The sequence below is a fragment of the Physcomitrium patens genome, chromosome 14 (genome assembly GCF_059467195.1).
Source record: "Physcomitrium patens ecotype Gransden chromosome 14, ASM5946719v1, whole genome shotgun sequence".
Taxonomy (NCBI): domain Eukaryota; kingdom Viridiplantae; phylum Streptophyta; class Bryopsida; order Funariales; family Funariaceae; genus Physcomitrium; species Physcomitrium patens.
Window position 1 is genome coordinate 17453963 of NC_143423.1, and position 6038 is coordinate 17460000.

A 6038-nucleotide genomic window follows, 5' to 3' on the forward strand; every position below is an offset into this window, starting at 1 on the left:
CCATACGCTGCATTCATTCCTCGTCTCATGCGGTCGTGTTCATTGCCATCAACGCCAGCCACCGTCCCTGTCGTTACGTTGGCCGATTCCTTTATGCTTGCCAACCTCCTAAAGTTACTTTGTGCCAGGCCCTAGAAAGGAGCAATGGTAGCAAGAAAAGGCGGCCAATTCCAATTGCCGGCCATGCAATTCTAATTGGCAGACATGCATTGAGCTGTTGGCAGCCGATTCCAATTGAACCTGCTCTTTGAAGCCAATTCCAACTGGACCTGCTCTTGGCAGCCGATTCCAATTGAACCTGCTCATGGAAGCCAATTCCAACTGGACCTGCTCTTGGCAGCCGATTCCAATTGAACCCGCTCTTGGCAGCCAATTCCAACTGGACCTGCTCTTGGCAGCCGATTCCAATTGAACCTGCTCATAGAAGCCAATTCCAACTGGACCTGCTCTTGGCAGCCGATTCCAATTGAACCTGCTCTTGGCAGCCAATTCCAACTGGACCTGCTCTTGGCAGCCGATTCCAATTGAACCTGCTCTTGACAGCCAATTCCTACAAAACCTACTCTCGGCACCCGATTCCAATTGAACTTGCTCTTGGAAGACAATTCCAACTAGACCTGCTCTCGCCAGCCGATTCCAACTGAACCTGCTCTTAGCAGCCAATTCCAACTGGACCTGCTCTTGGCAGCCGATTCCAATTGAACCTGTTCTTGGCAGCCAATTCCAACTGAACTTGCGCTTGGGAGCCGATTCCAATTGAACCTGCTCTTGGCAGCCAATTCCAACTAGACCTGCTCTTGGCAGCCAATTCCAACTGGACCTGCTCTTGGCAGCCGATTCCAACAAGACCTACTCTCGGCACCCGATTCCAATTGAACTTGCTCTTGGTAGACAATTCCGACTAGACCTGCTCTCGGCAGCCGATTCCAATTGAACCTGCTCTTGGCAGCCAATTCCAACTGGACCTGCTCTTGGCAGCCGATTCCAATTAAACCTGCTCTTGGCAGCCAATTCCAACTGGACCTGCTCTCGGCAGCCGATTCCAATTGAACCTGCTTTGAGTATTATCAGCGTTGGCATCAACTTCAAATGTTCCAAATGTCGCCGATGTGCCGACACCGCCGACATCTGCTTTGTCCCCTAGCCCCTGAGCTTGCGCCACTTGCTATAGCGTCGCTTGCAACATCCCACGTTACCCTCATGACATCGACTTGCTTGTAAATGACCCCGCATTTGCCCCCATTCCTCAACCGACCCAGGCGATGGCGGAGGCGACTTCGAGGGAGACAACGAAGGGCTCAACAACACAGCGTATTGCTTGTACTTGACTACCGTCAACCTGGGCGATGAATTCTGCGATGTCACATACCCTGCACCCGAGTCGGCCGAGCTCGAGTACCTTGACAAGTGGCTCGGATCGTGACCTGCCGATGCTACGTCGTAAGACAAGCTCTCATATCCAAACGCCCCATCATAGCACGCCGCTGCTCTAGCTCGCGGCGACCCATCGTAACCTCCTCCGCTTCGACCTCCCGTCGTCACTGCTTGTGCCGTTGCAGGCAGCAACCGGAGCTACTTTAGCGTGTGTGCAAAAAACACACACCCAAACGACGATAATTTTGCGCATCTTTGCATGGTTGCATCTAGTATCGAGCCGGATGCAGCCAACACTCGAACACTCTGTGCGTGAACTTGCATGCATCGCCTCTCCGAGAGCTTTCGTTCCAAAAGTCCAAGTATGTCGTCCCCGAGTAGTGGTACTGCCGCGGATCGCAATGCTTAGCTTTGTCGCCTGGGTGGACAAACGGGCACTCCGTTCAATCATGGATCCTCCCCCTCGTCCATCGCTTTACCTTGAATTCAAACATCCACAATTGGTCGACCCATATATGTCCACCACCGGCTATGCCTCCTCGTCCTTGTTGTTCGACGGCAGAAACTTATTGAATAGTGCATGAAAAAGTGTCGGTGACCCCAGTGACAATTCCCCGGCTTCCAGCGATGACGCCGACCTCAAGCTCAACCCTCGTAGGGCCGCTTCACCCGCTCCACTTCTCGCTTCCCGCTCCCCGCCTCAATCAACGATTCCTTATCCAGAATCGAAAACCCTGAGAACTCACCCCTCGACACCGGCAAGCTCGACGGGCACAAAAAGAAATTATTGAATGCGTGCAACTGCGCGCTCTTCCTGCCCCTCAAGTTGTGGCTCCTCTGATACATCCCACCCAATGCGCTATCTCCAAGCACCTCATCGACAGGACCCCGACCCTCAGCTTTCCTGACTCACATTTCGAAGGTTACAAATTATGTCATCCTTTCTTGTGTTCGGTGTGAGAAGCATGCAGCATCTTCTTTCGTTGCATGTCATGCATGCAGGTGGATGCTTTCCGTTTTATGATTATTTTCCATCTCTATGATATTAGACTAGAAACTTTTTCACCGGGATATGGTTTTCTACAGAGTCGAGTTATGGAAATCAATTGGAGTTCTAGTGGAAGGACTTGATTCTCATGTTGGCCGGACTACATTAGAATAGATTACATCGGGTGTAATCATAGAATCGTATGGTATGACATCTGTTCAACCTTGGTCATCTCATTGAGCCTAGTATATAATCCGTCGACCTCCGCCAATTGGGAACCATACATACACACACACACACACACACACACACATGGAAGCATGTAGAGTTTTAGACACAGGTTGACATGTTATGGAGGTGGTGGAGTAGACAAGAATTGACCTAATAAGGAACATGCGAAGCGATGTAACGTCCCTCTGTCTCAAGCTCCTATTTCAACCTAAAACACAACAAAGGAACACAATCACTCACCGTAGAAAACACACACACACACACACAAAATAAATAAATAAATAAATAAATAAAACAGAAACAAAAATAATAAAAAACAAAAAACAAAAGCAATGCAAATCGCCCCAAGAATGCCTCAACTTCACTTCGAAAGAAAAAACAGATCAACACAGGGCAGCCGAATTTTGATCCAACACAGGATCACCTCCAATGCTTGGAGTTCGAGCTTGGAGTCTGGCTCACCCCGCCTTACATCACAACTTCATCTTTGACTGGACTAGGTAAACCTGGTTTAGGGTTTTAGGATTTTAGGGATTAGAGGTTTTGCAACACTCGCAAATTGTGAAGCTCAGTTCACAATTGCTTTCATGCCTCCACTCATTCTCAACGCTACAATTCAAGATTACTGGCTGCTGCATACCCCAGAATGCAATAGCTTTCATCATTTCATGTGAGCCAAGGGAAGCAGCACCCTTTCACAAATAACCGACACATTCTATACAACACAAAACAAAAAAATACAAACAAAGCCAAATACACAAAATGGACCAACAGCCCGAACAAAGCAACAAAATATATAAAACAAATGTGTCATACAAAACTTGAAAACCTAGAAATGAACTAAAAGTCCACATTCTCCATCAACACTAAAATCCCAACAACAACAACAATAACAACAACAACAACACAAAAAAAAAAAAAAAAAAAAAAAAACTGTAATACCTTCCAAGAGACCGCAGGCAAAATCTTGCACAAAATATATTTCTAAATAAACCCACATGCATTCGAGGACGGCGAATACATGCGACAGCTCATGAACTTGAGCAGTAAATCCTGTCCTTGTATCCATAACAAGAGCCCATAGATTTGTACAAGAAGCCACACTGCTTATATACAGACCGTCTTCATTACCCTTTTCCACGTGCTCCGTAAGCCGGGAATCAGCTGCATCGTAGTGATACCTGCACGTCGAAACAAATGTAGGAATGAAAGTTCAATAAATGGGTCTGTCCGAATCCAGGCTGCTTGCTGAAAGTAAACGCATGTCATAGAAATCGGAATAGCTGATCGACATCCAGGAGGACAAAGTCAAAATCGACGATACACACATGACCGGGCTCATGCCTAACTGAGCAACATCACACCACATCAATGACGAAAGCTCGCACCGCCTTACCTCTGCTTCATTTGGCCGCCGAGCGTTGTAAATGTTGTAATCCATTGAGTTGCGGGCATTCCTAACCGGATCTTTTTCTTAGGTTGGTCATCCTCATCTTCTTCAACATCTGATTCGCCCTCTCTTCTGACCAACCTGTATGGAACACTAGAAACAAAAGGCTTTATTAATATGATGATCAAATGAAGAGTAGGTTCAAAAAAAGAATCCTTAGTGTAGGGACAGGAAAAACGAAGCAAAAAAAGGTCATAGAATGCACCTTTTCAACACCGTCTGTGTTTATGGGTCTCACAGTAGGATTAGGATCCAAGATGGAATCGAAGAGTAGAACGAGCTTGCCGTGGTTTGGCTCTTCATCGAACTTCATATTTGCGACCATCTCCAAAACGTCTGTTTAAAAACGGAACCGGGCAGAAACAGCACAGCATTTCGGGAGAAGTTGCCATTTTCTTCTTCCACACCAGAAAACCTTTGTTGTCGCCCTACAAAACCAAATATATAGAGCACGTCCAAATGAAAAATAGTGAGAAGGAAGGAAGAAAAAATAAATAAATAAATGTATATATATATATATATATATATATATATCGCATTGATCACTTCTTCATTAGCTACTAGCTACAAAGTTGATCAGTACCTGATAACCTTGCCAAGGAAGACTACCCCGCATAAGGAATACCAAAGTATAAGCCAGTGATCCCAAGTCGTCCTTCCTACTCCCAGTCCTTCCCATATGTGCATGCACACTCGCATAGCGAACTGTTCCACAGCATGTACAAAAATTATACAGAATCAAAATATAGCTCAAAAGCAAAACAGTCGCTCCCAACCGCCAAAACAGGAATGGCAACTACAGATCAGGACAAGGGGGGGGGGGAGAGCCTCTCCGGAACACATCAGGCCTTTGGTCATATTCTACATGCTGACCGGTTGTACCATCCCTCCATCGAGTAGCTGCATATATGGGAGAAAGACGTTAATCTTGGTGTGAAATTGACTTGTGCATGGACGTAGCGGTAATAAACTCATCCAATTCTCAGTCCAGATGCTCTTCATGTAACAGTTAACAGATGTTAAAAAAAAAAAAAAAAAAAAAAAAAAAACGAATGTAACGCCAAATTGGAGCAAAGGAGGTTGCTAATGTGTGAACAGAGAACGAATTGCAGCACAACGATACTGAAAACTCACCAAGCCCGAGATGTACATGAAAAAGCTTCTTCTCTTCAGGTGTATTGGGTTGTCCCAGGAGAAAGTTCTCGGGCTTCACGTCTCCATGTGCATACCTGCTCAATCAGAACGAGCTGCCCTAAATGCTTGCGCTTGACCCCGAAGAGTTCCAGACATCCCGGAGACTTGGCCTGAGCATATCCATGACCTACAGCATGTGAACGAAGTCGAAATCAGATTAAAATAAATAAATACATACATAAATTAATAAATAAATCATGAGACAAGTTTGAAAAGAAGACGACTACATGAAAATTAAAGGTCTGCTTGGACTACAACAATTCAATAGGTGACTCACCATGACGTAGTAGTCGCCTTGTCGACCTTTGCAATATACACGACCAACACCATGGCTGCCACCAAGAGTGCTGGAGAAAGAATCCGCGCCAACCATGGAGGTTTAGGAGACAAGCCCTAATCACATTTGAATGATGAAAATAAGAAATGCAGAAAGGTAATTGCGACACTAGTAATCACATCCCAAGAGTGAAATCACAATGGTATGAGCTCGAGACGCACTTGTAAACCTGCCACTCGCACGGAGGACCATGATTGCAGCCCTTACCACTCCGATGCTCGAACTTGCTCGAACTTCAACCCCGCAACCTACACAAACGAGTTCAACGTGAGTACAAAAACTTATTACATTAATACCTACAAGACCTCGATGTAATGTGCAGAGCATCTCCCAAACATGCCGCTGCGACCAAGGTTTAGAACAAAACAAATTGTAAGAAATTGAATACCTCAACGGCCTGTGGACCAGCACGCTCCGTCCCACCGCTCCGTTCCTATCATTACGTTGGCCGATTCCTTTATGCA

General features: G+C 45.9%; 1 pseudogene across 1 annotated transcript in view; it reads right to left on the reverse strand.

Moving 5' to 3' along the window:
• Nucleotides 1–2019: 2019 nt before the first annotated feature.
• The window catches only part of LOC112291774 (casein kinase 1-like protein HD16), a 4362-nt pseudogene continuing 343 nt past the window's right edge, over nucleotides 2020–6038 (reverse strand). The window contains exons 1-9 of the transcript XR_016506179.1: nucleotides 5515–6038; nucleotides 5178–5272; nucleotides 4854–4943; nucleotides 4627–4748; nucleotides 4249–4471; nucleotides 3990–4124; nucleotides 3528–3774; nucleotides 3185–3285; nucleotides 2020–2278 (exon numbers count right to left, since the gene is read on the reverse strand). The exon at nucleotides 5515–6038 is cut by the window's right edge and continues 343 nt beyond it. The product of XR_016506179.1 is annotated as a casein kinase 1-like protein HD16 (transcript). The remainder of the gene's footprint in view (nucleotides 2279–3184; nucleotides 3286–3527; nucleotides 3775–3989; nucleotides 4125–4248; nucleotides 4472–4626; nucleotides 4749–4853; nucleotides 4944–5177; nucleotides 5273–5514) is intronic.